At 48.6% G+C, this 14655-nt stretch overlaps 1 long non-coding RNA gene across 5 annotated transcripts; it reads right to left on the reverse strand.

Moving 5' to 3' along the window:
* Nucleotides 1-700: 700 nt before the first annotated feature.
* Nucleotides 701-12885, reverse strand: LOC141411416 (uncharacterized). 5 transcript variants are annotated; one of them, XR_012436129.1, is made up of 7 exons: nt 12706-12885; nt 8966-9105; nt 7505-7612; nt 4060-4216; nt 2488-2600; nt 1785-2139; nt 701-1311 (listed from the first exon to the last, which is right to left on the reverse strand). It is a non-coding gene; the product is annotated as an uncharacterized lncRNA (long non-coding RNA). The 5 variants fall into 5 exon arrangements; XR_012436128.1 differs by having other exon boundaries at nt 1785-1923; nt 2064-2600; nt 12706-12884; XR_012436127.1 differs by having other exon boundaries at nt 701-978; nt 1224-1311; nt 1785-2600; nt 12706-12883.
* Between the last annotated feature and the right edge of the window lie 1770 nt (nt 12886-14655).

Raw genomic sequence — 14655 nt, forward strand, 5'->3', positions numbered from 1 at the left:
TTTCCTCTCCCTGCCCTTTCAAAAAAATATAGATAGGATTACTTCGTTTGCAAGTTAGTTGTAAATTAACAATTTGCCAGAGAGTGGTCTTTGCTAAGCATTGAAAGAAATGTGCGCCCTGTTTTTCAGATTTAGCATGTCAGCAAGGAGACCAAAGCAAGGGGAAGATATTTATTTGCCTGTTAAAGTTATTGACTGGTCAGTCACTGCCTGACCGAGTGGATTTGCCCCCTCTGTGACCATTCCTTCCTCACTGTGGAGGTACAAGGCAGAGTGAGGGCAAAGAAAGACCAGGGAAGGTCTATGGTGAACAGTACCTGTCTAGAAAGCTATGATGTCACTTTTCTACATGGCCACTTCTGACACCCCTGCTCCCAACAGGGACATTGATATTTGAGGGCTGGAGGAGTGGCTCTAGTGGTAGGGTGCCTGCCCAGGAAGTGTGAGGCCCAGAGTTCAAACCCCAGTACCACACACACAAAAAAATCTGTGGCTGCTTCAAAATGTGCAAATGGAGACAGCTTCCTCAAGTGTTCCTCTTCTGGTCTGAGGTTGACACCTCCTCCCACCATCTGAGACCCTCTCCTGTGTGGAGCCAGTGTCTTGCTTTAAAACGTTCTTAAAAGGGCTCTGTCACCTGTCACCCACACCTCCCATGTAGGCTTCCTGGGCCTCCATACTGAAGTAGCAGAGACTGGGGGGTAAACAACAAATATTTATTTAATCACAGAAACCCAGGATCAAGGTGTCAGCAGAACCTTCATTGTCTGAAGGCAACACAGAAGAAAATCTTTCCCGGTCCTCTGCAACCTCTGGTGGCCTCTGGATATCCTTGGTGTCCTTGACTTGAGGACATATCACTCCAACCTTTGCCTCCATGTCACATGGCTGTCTTCCCCTCTGTATGACTGTGTCCAAATTTCCCTCTTCTGAGAAGGACCCTGGTCACAGTGTGACCTCAGCCTAACTTGGCAACATCTGTAAAAACCCAGTTTCCAAATAAGGTCAGTCACAGTTTCTGGTGGGCATGATTTTGGGCTGTGTACCTCCCAGTCTTAGCAGCCTGGAGCCAGAGGACATGACTCAGTCCTGAGGGCAGGAGGTGGGCTCAGGGCAGGGGACTGTGCTTGGGGAGGAAAAGCAGATGTTTTCTCTGGAGAGCCGAGAGAGGCTGAAGGGAGAGATGCTGACAGGGCATGGGAGAGCCGGAAAGGAATCCTCACTTGATCTGCTTCTGTCAACGCTGGTGCAGTCCACTGCCTCTGGCTCCCGTCACCGCAGAGGTACCTGAGCGTATTTCCGAGGTGGGGCCTGGTCAAAAGAAGGGGGTTGCTCCTAGCCACTAGACGTGGACTGAGGGAGCCATTTGCAGTCACACAATGTATCCTTAATAGAATTACGTTGGGTAAATTTAAATAGCGTTTTTCATTTTTAAATAAAGGTAGGGTTTACATAATGAAAGGCAAATTCAAAATATCAGCAGAAGACACAGCAACATTCAAACAATTTGCTAAATTTCCTAGTGAACGGTGACTTTACGTTTCATGAAGGAGGTGTTGGGGAACTGTTAATAACAGCCACCCCTGGAGGGACCTGCTTTATCAGTGACTGAAAGAAACCCAGGGGACATGATCTCCAGCCTGGGCAGTGGCTGGCCTGTTGCTCACAGCTCCATGGTTTTCAGCTCCTATGAACTGTTTCTTTTCCTCTTGTTTCAAGGGCATACAGGTCAAAAATAATGAGGAAGAATAATCTGTAAAGTAGGACGACGAAAGAAAAAAGACCTTTTAAAGAGAGAGGACATGCTGGGGATATCCCGTCTGCCTGAAGGTGAAGTTGGCTCTGGTCAGTCCTCTGCCCGGTGGGGGAGGTTCTCCCTACTGCCCAGTGTCTCACGCAGGGAGGAATGCAGTCCTGGCAGCTCTGAGTAACACCAAAGTGAGATTTTGGGGGGACAATCAAGATCCCACTTACTGGAAATAGAATAACTGTGCTATATGAACACAGGCGCTTTTGCATCTGTGAACAGGTAAATTAATTCGTAGCCATGCCTCTCCACTCACCTCATACTTGCATTTTTAAAACCTTACTTGAATTTTCTCATGAGAAGAGAAAAAAAAAATCTTCAAGTACTAAAAACTAAAAGCAAAAAGAAAATATGTTGTTATATCCAACCCTCAGACATAATCCACAGCTTATCCCTGGCTCACAGGAAATGCAGGGCAGGGACAAAGGAAGACAGAAGGAAACACTTGGTGAATGTAGGAAAGGCAGGACCTTCCTCGGGAACTGGCCTGATCTCTCCAAATGCCAACCCCATGAAAGGAGGGGAAGGAGAGAAGTTTGGGAGAATGTTTTGGATTGGAGGAGACACAGAAATAGAAAAACAAAATACAATATGAACCTTGGCTGCTATGTAAGGAAAGACTGGGCATAGGAGGCAGTGTGAGTTTGGACTGGACAGGAGTTAGCACAAAGGAATGTTACTCATTTTCCCAGGTGTGACGATGGGTTTTGATGGTGTGGAGAAGGTCCTTATTTTCCAGAGACACATTCAGGTTCCCTGGGGTGAATTCCCGTGATGTCTACACAAAGTGGATCTGCCACAAAGAAAAGGAAATGCAGTTAGGCAATCAGTTATGTTTGCCAATCTTCCAGTAAGTGCAAGGCTGTTATGGCGAAACATTGAAAAAATAGTCTGACAAATAAAAGTATCCAGAGAGCACTTGATCAGGGAGCTGGACCTTGTTTCCCTGGTGCAGACAGAAGACCACCGTCTCAGGGGTCCTGTCAGGCTTGCCTGCGGCGCAAAAAGGCCCTGTCCCTTGGAGGCCCTGGACTGGGCCCTGGAAACACATGCCTTAGCCACTCAGTGACAGCACTTGGGCACATGGGGAGAGCCTGTGACTTCCCCATTCCCTAATCTAGAATCCTCAGAGCAAAGCGAAGCCCATCAACTCTGCTCCTTCCTGAGAGAGGGGGTTTGGAGCAGTGAGTCGAGCTCCACAAGGCCTGCATTTTCCTGACACCCCAGTCCCACCTCCAGGGCTCACTGCACAGCCTCTGTCACCAAAGCTTTAGCAGTGGTTTACACACCAGCCGCTGTTGTGAAAGACAACGTGCCGGTAAAGACGAGGGGCCGGCAAAGCGAGGTGACCTTGTCCAGGATCACACACCCGAAACGCCACACAAAGCTGCAGAAGAAAAGGGGATGCTGGTGTCTGAAGTTCATTTTGAAATAACGAACTCAGGTTCGTTATGAGCCGAGGATGGACAGGGGACAGAAGTGCACGGAGTGGCGATTGTGGGGGAGGACATGTGACTGCTCACTGAACAACATTGTTCCATGACAGGATTGAGCCCAAGCAGTGGCTCCCTCACAGTGTTCAACCAAACTCATGCTGCAAAATTACCAGAGGCCTCCCTGGACACTAAGAAGTCACCTGGTCAGCCCTCCCCTCTGACAGGACATCCCAAGGGGAGCTGACTTGCCCAGGGTCTTGGGCAGGGTTAGACCTGGTCCTCAGTGGCTCTGTTGCAGAATACATCCACCATGCAAGGTGACCCATGGAAGATCTGGTGATGTGCCATCCATGTCCCTTCTGCGTGATGCGTGATCCTGAGGCTTTTTTTGTTTTTGGCATAACTGGGCTTTGAACTCAGGGCTTCCTGCTTTGCAAAGCAGGCACTCTACCGCTTGAGCCACAACTCTGGTGCATTTTGCCCTGGTTATTTTAGAGATGAGGGTCTCCCAAACTATTTCGCTGGGTTGGCCACAAAACATGACCCTCCTATCTCAGCTTCCCAAGTAGCTAGGATTACAGACGTGAGCCACCCACGCCTGGCCTGAGACCTTCCTGTCAACGGTTGGCGTCTGATTACCACTCTGTCTTCCTTCTGATGCCGCCCTAGCCATCTTTCCAGCTGCCACGGTGGAACCTGCCCCTCACCTTCAGGCATGCTCACACTCCTTCCTCTCTGAGTGCACAGGAGGAGCCGCACGGGAAATTTTTACCCTTGAGTTTAAACATCTTCTGGTTTCACTTCTATTTTTAATACCTTGGGCTCCTATAGCACTTTCCTTTGATGAGGTCAGGCACTTCACAAATATCGTCTAAGGAATCCTTCCAGACTGGTGGGTGCTGGGTATCATGAACCAGAGGCCACAGATGAAAATCAGCAGCCTGGGAGAGCTTCCATGACATAAGTGTGATTTCTGGATGGATGAGGAGAGAAGAACGTGGTCAGCACACCTGAAGTAAATCAGCGCACCTGATTCCTCTTGGTGAAGCCTGGGAAATGGATACCGACTTCCACCCAAGAGACAGCATTGCAACATCAGGAGGCAACTCTGCGGCCTCCCATGTACACAGAAGGAAGCTGAGAGCAGTCCAGGCCTCTCTGGGGTCACGAGGCTTACCAGTGGCTGCTGTGGTTTAGATGACGACTCCCCACAGGTCTATGTGCTCAAGGCTTGGTCCCCAGGGTGGTGCTGTGGTAGAAAGTCTTTAGGTGATTGGGATGTGTCCTTGAAGGCGAGGTGGGACCCTGGCCCCTTCCTCGGCCTCTCTTCTCTCCCTGGCCATGAGGTGGAGTTCTGCTGCACCACAGTCTTTGCTGTGAAGTTCTGCCTTACCCTAGTCCCAAAACCACGGAACCACTGGACACTGGAGTGGAACCTCCAGAACTGAGCGCCCACCTGGCCCTTTTCTGTTTATAAGGTAATTGCCTCAGGTGTTTCACTGTAGTGACAGCTGAGTTACACAGTGGCAAATCCCCCAGCAAGGTCCTGGGTTGCATGGAGTCTTGAAAAGCCCCTTGCGATACTTAATATTTTATGTCTCATTAGCTCATTCTAAACCACACACCTAATTCCTCGCTTCTCAGCTCAGGGCAGTTGTGCCTTTCAGGGAAATTAATTCTGGAGATTTACTTTGCCTCCAGGCCCAGGAAAGTCTAAGTTTGCATCCCTCCTCTGGGGAAGTTGGCACAGATGGAACTTGCTCTGGGGGCATGGAATGAGCACAGCTCAGGATGCAAAGCCCGACACCATGAGGCCTGGGACTGTACCAGGGCATCTGGTGACCCCACCTTGGCTTCCCCCTGCTGGCCGCCTGTTTTTCATGAGATCATGCACGGGCCTAGAGAACCCTGAATAAAGGGCCCCAGTTCTGGGTCATGTCTAGGTCCTCTCAGCCTCTTTGGGACTGCCTTCCCAGAAGTTTTTCCAATGTGGAGCATGGGTCTACCAGCCCATGGCCACACGAGAGAGCCTAGGCTGGGGGCAGGGAGGGGGTCTCTGGGCACCGAAGCATAAGACACAATACACACTACCACAGGGGTCTGCACAAAGGCTGCTCTGCCTGCCCTGGAACTCAGTCCTTTTAAACCAGTGCCCATCTCCTGGGAGCACACTGGACTGAGCAGTCTTGGGTGGCAGTCACTGGCCACGATGTCAGCTACTCATTGGTCATTTTTTGATAATACACTGAACATCTACAATCCTGCCAGCCCAAACAGAAAGGTGAGGCTTTGGCACAACCTCGTTTATCTGTACAGTTGCACCTCACCCCACCTAGATTCTTCCCTCTTCCCACCCTGAGCAACCAGCATCCTAAATCTCAGGTTGGTTGTTCAGTGCTTTCTCTTTTCTATGTTTGTGTATGGTTTTGCACTCCTCACAAGTGTGTGTGTGAGTCCAGGTGTGTTTAACTTCCTTCAGGGGCACTGCATTTGCTGTAGTCAGTTTAAGCTTTCTCATTTATTACGTTGTAAGTTTCAGGGACTGGGCGTGTGGCCCATCTCTGTAATCCTAGCTACTCGGGAGGCAGCAGAAGGAGGATCAAGGTTCGAGGCCAGCCTAAGCAAAGTTAGAGCAAAGACCCAACCTGAAAAAGAAATTGAAAACCAAAGCAAAGCTCTGACATTTAAGACAAGTATTGCTTGTTTTCACTCATATGAGGGATCTAGGAATAAATAAATAAATAAGACATGATTGTAAAAGGGAACTATTTGGGGGAACCAGCAGGGGAGGAGGGAGGGAGGAGGTGATGGGTGAATACAGTTGAAAGTCATTGTATGTATTATGAGACTAGAATAGTGAAAATACCAAAAATGGTGTAAAAAGAGGGGCGGGGAGGGGGCGGCTAAGAAAGAGGAACACAGACATGTGAGTTTGATCAACTACACTGTGTGCATAGATACAAATATCATAATGAGACCCCTTGTACTAATGATTTATGCTAATGAAACATTAAAAAATAGTATTGCTAGAAATGAAGCAACTGGAGAAAAGGGGAAGAAAAAACAAAGAAATCCCAAATGGACTGGGGGTAGAGATGGGATGTCCTGAGTTTAATCCCCATTACCACAAAAAAAAAAATTGCCAAGTTTCACCATGCTGAGGTGTTGTGCCACAGAGCATCACTTTGACTGCCATGTGTGAGTGCAGGTGCTGTGGGACTGGGAGTGACCAAGACTTGGTCTATTTGCAAGCTGGCGGCGGCCCAGCTCTGGCTCACAGAGAGCTGGTGGGAGGCCTGAGACCCAGGTCAGAGGGGAAGGACTTTTTTAGCATGGCGGAACAGGCAGCATGGTCTCGAACATCATCACCCGCACATCCCACGGTGGTGTGGACGGGCCTGGGGGAGGCCTGGACACACAGAGGGCATTATTGAGAAGAACTGAGATTTGGGTACCAGGATCGCATAAGACAGGCAGGGAGCATGCCGACCCTTTGCACCAGAGGAGACACATCTGCCCTTCATCACTCTTTGCTGTGGAATCGTCTGGGAAAGACAGAAGGCATCAGGCCTGGCTTGTGAGATGTGCAGAGAAGTGAGAGGCCTGTGGCGTGCTGTCTCCTGACACCCTACAGATCACCCAAGCCCTCCAACATAAGGTTGTAATGGAGTGGAAAGACAAAGTTCTATCAATCCATCTATAGCTTAAAGAAAATTAATTGGTCTGATTTTTCCACTGGAGTTAGCTGAGTTAAGCTAAGATGTGGGCAAGGGAAGGAGGAGGGCTTTGGCTTCTGAGTTGTGGGATAAGGAGAGAGAGCTGCAAGGAGAGACGGCTAAGCTGCTCTTAGCATTGCTTATTGGGCAGTTTTGTCCTGGAGTGACCGTGACCATGTGTCTGAATGGATGGAGGCCCCTGCCCACCCATGGCCATAGCACAGAGCAGCAATTAATTGATTTGATAGAATTTTTATGCAGTGCTGACTCAGCAACCACGAGGGGACCGGGTAAAGGGACCGTGGTTCTCGGAAAGAAAATATTGCTTGATCTGCCAGGGCAGAGCCAGGCTGCCTGACATCCAGGTGAGTCGGCTTGGGGCTTTAAACTCTCCCTTTCCTGTGAAAGTCCTCCCTTCCCCAAACAAGCCGCGTGTTTAGTTTATGGGCCGGCTGAAGAGGTAGATGGGCCAGGAACCCCTGGTGGGAAGAGATGAGATGTTTCCCAGGTGTGGTGGCTCTCAGCCCTGGCAGATGCTGACTTACCTGGTGGAGTTGTTCACAATTCCCAGGCCCGGTATAAATATGCCAGGAACAGCGAGGGGGTCTCAGAAGTGGTGCTCACCTGAATTCAATGGATGTTTCTGCCCCAAACTGCAGGACAAAGGTTAGAGCAGAACTTTGCCTCCGGCTTCAAGGCCACTGTATGAGTTTGTCTCTAAGTTCCCCTGTAAATCCCCAAGAAATGGGGAGCTGACACCCAGAGTGGAGACAAGAGTTTGGAGGTCTGAAGTCACCCAATTAGCCAGCACTGGCTTCATTCCCAGCCTGCTCTCGACCTGCCATGTAGGATGGAGAGCTGTTGCCCAGCCCCAGCTGATTTTCTACTCGTGTGTCTGAAAGCATGTGGACAGACAGCTGGCTTTCTCTATCACCATCTCAAAATAAAAAGGGAGCCCCAGCTCTGATTCTGCACTGGCAACTCGGTTAATTTGCGCACGTAACTGAGAACCATTGAGCACCAGAAACACACAAGTGCTGCAGGAGAGGAAAAGGCTGCTGCATGACAGAAAAAGCTTGTCTGGGCAGGACAGTGATCTGAGCACTAAATTCAGGAAGCATTGATTTTCCCGTCAGAGGAACGTAAAAGCAGAATTGACTTTGACCCCAGCACAGGTGTACACCCAGTGACTTCTTTTGAAGACCTGGTTTCTTGAACATTATCTCAGCTAAAGTCACTTGTGTTCTATTAGCACGTTCTGTCATGTGATTTGGAGATTTTTAATTCTAAAATTTGTCTGAGCTCAGATAGCCTGAAATAACTTAAATATTCCCTGAAGACTGCATGTTTTCATCCACAGATCGCCTGCAGTTCTCTCGGACTCTTTCAGCTCAGCCCAGCAGTTGGCCTGCACCCCACGTCTCCCTCGATGGCGGGAGGCCAGGTGGCTGCAGGACACAGAAAACACAGTGCGTAGACAAGGGCAAGGTCGGTTCCTCGTCTTTCTCTGTGTTTCTCTCTGACACTTTGACTGACGGGTATGACATGGCTGAGTCCTGTCTCCTCTGAGCTTGCGTCAGGGACTTAGGGTCCCTAAGAAGTTCACTTTCTTTCCCTTCTGTCCACCAAGGGCAGAAAAGGGAGGCAAAAGAGAGCTTAGCTGGTCCAGGGTACAAGACAGGCCCTGTGACTGCAGGTCAGGTGTCCTGAGGGCTCTGTCATATGGCACATCCTGCATTCGTCAGGAAAGCATTAGGGAAGAGACACCGGTGAGGTGTGGAGGCTCATGTCCACACCAAAGCCCCGGCAGCTTTGTGCCGGCCACTCCCTTCTCACGGGAATAGCTGCAGTATAATTGCGTTTTTGTGACCCTTAGAGCCAGCACTCTGTCAATGTCACCAAAGCCAGAGAAGAGCTGAGGATTAAAAACCAAGGAAACAGGCTAGAATAGATCCCGCACTGGAGGGCGCGTGGGTCAGGGATGAGCGTGGAGTGCAGTCACTTACTGGAACGGAGGGTGTGCCGCAGTGAGGTCGCAGCGTGTCCTTGGTCTTCGGAAACACACTGAAGCGTTTCGAAGGTGAAAGGTTAGAGGGCAGACGAAGTATTCACAAGCTGCCATGTGTGCAGCTCACTCTCTGACAATCTGGGGGAAAGTGTACATCCATTAGAGAGTTTAGGAAGCAAACGATAGTAAACCTGACAAAGGATATTTGGATATTCTTTGTTCTCTCTCTGGTGGAACTGGGGTGTGAACTCAGTGCTCTGCTGCTTGAGCCACGCCTTCAGTCCATTTTGCTCTGATTATTTTGGAGATGGGGGTCTCACAAATTATTTGTCTGGCCAAAAATCGTATGTTCTCCCTCATATGTGGACATTAGATCAAGGGCAAACACAACAAGGGGATTGGACTTTGAGCACATGATAAAAGCGAGAGCACACAAGGGAGGGGTGAGGATAGGTAAGACACCTAAAAAATTAGCTAGCATTTGTTGCCCTTAACGCAGAGAAACTAAAGCAGATACCTTAAAGCAACTGAGGCCAATAGGAAAAGGGGACCAGGAACTAGAGAAAAGGTTAGATCAAAAAGAATTAACCTAGAAGGTAACACCCACACACAGGAAATCAATGTGAGTCAATGCCCTGTATAGCTATCCTTATCTCAACCAGCAAAAACCCTTGTCCCTTCCTGTTATTGCTTATACTCTCTCTTCAACAAAATTAGAAATAAGGGCAAAATAGTTTCTGCTGGGTATTGAGGGAGTGAGGGGGAGAGGGAGGGGGTGGAGTGGGTGGTAAGGGAGGGGGTGGGGGCAGGGGGGAGAAATGACCCAAGCCTTGTGTGCACATAGGAATAATAAAAGAAAAAAATAAATTATTTGTCTGGGCTGACCTCAAACCATGATCCTCCTGATCCCAGCCTCCCAAGTAGCTAGGATTGTAGGTGTGAGTCACTGGTGTCCAGTCCTTTGTGCTTTCCTTGAAAATCTTCTGTAAGTTTCCAAGTTTTATGAATAAAAAGTTTGAAGTCTCTGGGCTGAATGGTGACTTGTCAGTGGAGCAAACTCTGCCTCAGCCACCGCCCACGGCATTTTTCTCCTTCAGTGATACCTCCAGGTCTGATTCTAACACGTGACAAGGCAGGTGTCTCGTGAGTGTTCCACTTGCAAAGTTAGTTTGAGACGTGATGTGGTGAAATAACAAAAGTAGATATGGGGTCCCTGGTTCTTGACACAGACCTCCTACACGGGTGATCTGAGCATCTTTTGCTTTCATGAGGTGGATGTTGGTGGCACCTGAATGGGGCTGGCCACTGAGAAGTCCAAACCATGGTCAGAAGCTTGGGACTTCTTTCAGCTCCATCCCATCCTCTGGGGAGCAGAGAGGGGCTTGAGAGGAAGTTAATCAGTCAGACCCACAGGTAAAGCCTCCACAGCCTCCCCTGCACCACAGGGTTCGAGGCGCTTCGGGGCTAGGTAGCTTTGTCCACATGCTGGGAAGATGCACCTCTCAGCTCCGTGGAACTGAGACCTTGTCCTCTGTCCTATTCCTCTGCTGTTCACCTATACGCTTTGTATCAAACCAGCAGTCGTGCATGTTTCCCCGAGTTCTCTGAGCCATCATAGCAAATTACCAAGCCCGAGAAAGGGGTCAGGGAGCCCCCAGTTTGTAGCCAAGTTGTACAGAAGTGGGGGTCACCTGGGAACTTGTTGTTGGTGTGTGAAGGGAGCATCTTGGGACTGAGACCTCAACTTGTGACATCTGTGCTGACTGCTGGTGTCTGGAGCTTTGGAGAGCTGGTTGATGGAGGTAAAAACACGTGTGATGTCTGATGCAGGAGCTTTTCTCTGAGACTTGGGTAGATGGGTGCAGAAGGTGTCATATATCTCTCAATCGGGTCATAGCCCTGTCTTTTTGAGGGTCTTTGATAGTATGGAAAGTACTTCGCTGGGGAAATAGGTGAGAACTTTGCACACACAGGTCATCAGTCAGAACAGCCAGAGAGACCTCGGCAGACACTCTCTCTTCATGCTCCTAGGGACTTCAAATGTGCTCAGTGCCTCTTCTAAGCTGCCCTCTCGTTGGAATCTCACACAATGCAGCCTTTCCAGACTGGCTTCTTTCCTCTTCCTCTTAGCAGTGTACATTAAGGATCTGCCATCTTTTTTTGGGTGTACTGGGATTTGAACTCAGGGCCTCATGCTTGCTAGGCAGGTGCTCTTCTTGAGCCACTCCACCAGCCCTTTTATGTGTTGGGTATTTTTGAGATAGGGTCTTGTGAAGTATTTGCCCCGGGGCTGGGCTCAAACCACAATCCTCCTGATTGCTGCCTCCCAAATAGCTTAGGATTACAGGCCTGAGCCCCCAGCTACCAACAGGATTTTCATTTTCTTGTGTCAACTTTTAAGGGTTCTTTGTATACTTCGGATAATGGTCCTGTACCACACATATTTTTGTAAATATTTTGCCTCAGTCTTTGGCACATTTTCTTATTTGCAGGATTATTACCATTCTTTGGGTCCAGTTGTTCAACCTCTCACTGATACCAGCTGTTGAAATCTCCAGCCACGATTTTGCAATTGTCTGCTTCTCCCTTTCATTCTGTCAAGATTTGCTTTAAGCTGGGCTATGGTGGCTCATGCCTGTAATGCCAGCTACTTGGGAGACTGAGATGGAGAAAACTGTGGTTCAGGACCAGCCCAGGCAAATAGTTTGCACGACCCATCTCCAAAATTCCCGAGCACAGTGGACTGGAGGCGTGGCTCAGCAGCGAGGGTACCCGTATTAGACTGGAGTTGGGGAGTCAGTATTTTTTTGGTTGTTTCTCTCCCCTCTTCCCATCTTCTTTTGGAATATTTCAATTTAATAAGGAATTTCATTTCAAATCACCTATTAGCTTTCCATCTAGATCTGAATTTTTCTAGTAGTTGTTTTAGGGACTAAATACACAAAATTTCAGGTGTACTTAGAGGTAATACTGTAGCACTTCGTGTAAATGTAGAAAGAAGCGGTGACGGTGGTGACACTGTGTAGAACCATGAGCCACCTCCGCCCCAGCTGCTCTGGCTGGATTGCCTCAGGTCCTGCAGGCGCGCCCAATGCAAACCATGGTACTCAATGTGTCATGAGAGTTCCAGTAAGACAGGGGGATGATAACGGACTACTCCGGTACCGAGTTTTTCAAGGGCTTCTCACTATTTCTTGGGGGTTGAGGTTCCATCTGATATGATTTCTTTGCTGTCAAAGTCCTGGAGTATAGGACTTCTGCAAAAGAGTTATGCTGGAAATCTGTGCATTTGGACTTTACACTTGACATCGACCTCGCTGGTACAGGTCCTTTCACCAGACAGACAGCCCCGCATTTGCTTCTCTTCCAGCTGCTTAAAGGAGTCCACATTTCGTGAGGAAAGTTCTCAGTGATTAAAAACAGCAGAAACGCTTTAATCCACCAATAGCAAGGTTCTGCTTCCTAACAAAACAGGAAGGGTCATTTCTCGGAGTCCCTTTGGTGTCTGTTGTCCCTGGGGGGAAGTGGCAATCTTCCCACCCACTGTCGTTCACAACGCAAAGTCCAGGAGAACCGGGGAGGACACAGGGCAAGATGGCCAGCTCAAAGCCCAGGAGAGACCCTGCCCTGAGCTGGCCTGTGAGGGGGGCTCCTGTCCTCACACCCCCAGCTGGGCACTGTGTTAGTGAGGCCCCTGCAAACCCTTCACCCAGGAGCCCCTCCCTTCCTCAGCCTCACCTTCCTTCTAGAAGACTCCTGGTTTGAGTCCATCTTCAGACTCCTTGGGCAGTGATGTTTTGGAAAGCTGTCTTGGGGGTGTAGTGATTTTCTGTACGAGGGCCGGCTTGGTGGAGCTCACGAGGTCAGCGCTGGGCGCAGGCCTTCAAAGCCTGTTTTGAAATGTTGACCTCTGGTCACCTCTTACCAACTCTAATAGTTTGTAGATGATTGGACTTTTATATGCAAAATCAATTCTCTGTGAATAATCTCAGTTTTATTTCTTCATCTCAATCCTCAATTTCTCACTATTAACTCCCTTATTTCCCTGACTAGGACTTCCTGTCAAAAGTCAGCTGTAAGTAGCTTGTTTCTGTTCTCAGATCAAATGAAGGCTTCTTCTATTTTATCATTAAGTGTAAGGCTATGGTTGGTCTTTAAACTGTATTTTTTGGATTAAAAAATGTTCCTTTTTTTTTTTTTTTTGAGGTAAGGTCTCACCACGTAGGCTGGGCTGGCCTCAAACTTGCAATCTTCCCCTGCTTCCATCTCCTGAGTGCTGGGATTACAGGTGTAATCCCCAGCTTCTTTGTATTTTTAATTACCAAGAATTTTTATCATGAGATGTTGAATTTTTTCAAAAGATGTTTTCCATCTTTTGAGATGACTTGACTCCTTTATTCTCTTACTGTTGTGGGTTACGTTGAATTCTAACGCTGAACCAACTTTGCAATTCTGAGACTAATCTGAAAGCCCATGGTTATGTTCTGTCACTTTTTCAAGAATTGCTACACGTGGTTTCATTACTTTAACACCTATGTTTACAAGACAGTTTGGTTGTTTGTTGTTTGTTTTTGTCAGTGTCTCTAAGAGGGTGACACAAATCCTGACTTCAAAAGTGGACTGGTGAATGTTTCTCTCTTCCTCCTTGCTCTCCGTGAGCATAGGAGATATTGTTGTGATTCCTTAAATTTTTGGAAGAATTTCTGGAGAAGCCATATTTGTGTTTGGACTTTATGAGAAAAATTTAAATTATGGGTGACAACTCAGTTGTCACACTTTCTTTTTTTTTTTTTTTTGTAGTGGTGGAGTTTGAACTCAAGGTTTACACCTAGAGCCACTCTACCAGCCCTTTTTGGTGATGGGTTTTTTTGAGATAGGGTCTTGTGAACTATTTGCCTGGGGCTGAGATCCTCCTGATCTCTGCCTCCTGAGTAGCTGGGACTATAGATGTGAGCCACAGTGCCCGGCTCAAACGTTCTTACATGAGCTGTTGAAGAATCCTCTCCTGCTGCTCTCATGTCGGTAGGAGGCAGAATGCACCATTGTTTCAGATCTTAACAGGGTCATCGCGTGACCCCTTTCTTCCAGCAGAGTGTCTTGGCTGAGCTCTGAGCACGTGACGGGCGAGGGACTGCACCAGCTCTCCTGGGGCCGGGTTTCCATTCTGTGCCTTTTCTCTTTTTCTGCTTCATCCTTGGTCCTTATTTTTATGGTCTATCTTTTTAAGGAAGATACAGACAGCTGTTGTGGTGTTTTCCTTCGGGCTGTAGCTAGCTGGCTGGTTTTTGCTCTGTGTGCTCAGCTGAGTTTAAACCCCTCATTCCCTCTGCTTCCTGCTTTTCACACTCTCTTTTATTGATGCTGGTTTGATTAAGAAAATTTCTCTACATGCTTTCTTAGTTTCTTTCACTCTCTCGTGTTTCTCCCGAGGTTCACAGGACGCCTGCACAAGTGACACCGTACCCCTCCCACACAGTGCAAGGGCCTCAGGACACTTTTCTCCCCAGAGCACCGCCAACCGCTTCTGGGTGACACGGCCAGTGTGGTGCCTGTGGAGGTTCCCAAGCCGAGGGGCCAGCCTGCAGGACGGCATGTGCACCCCGAGGCCATGACTGGCAGAGCCCTCACGTTGGGGGCATCAGCTCTGGTCAGAGAGGCTGGTCCTTGCACGCTGATGGATGGATGACT

Source organism: Castor canadensis, chromosome 10, assembly GCF_047511655.1.
Source record: "Castor canadensis chromosome 10, mCasCan1.hap1v2, whole genome shotgun sequence".
NCBI lineage: Eukaryota > Metazoa > Chordata > Mammalia > Rodentia > Castoridae > Castor > Castor canadensis.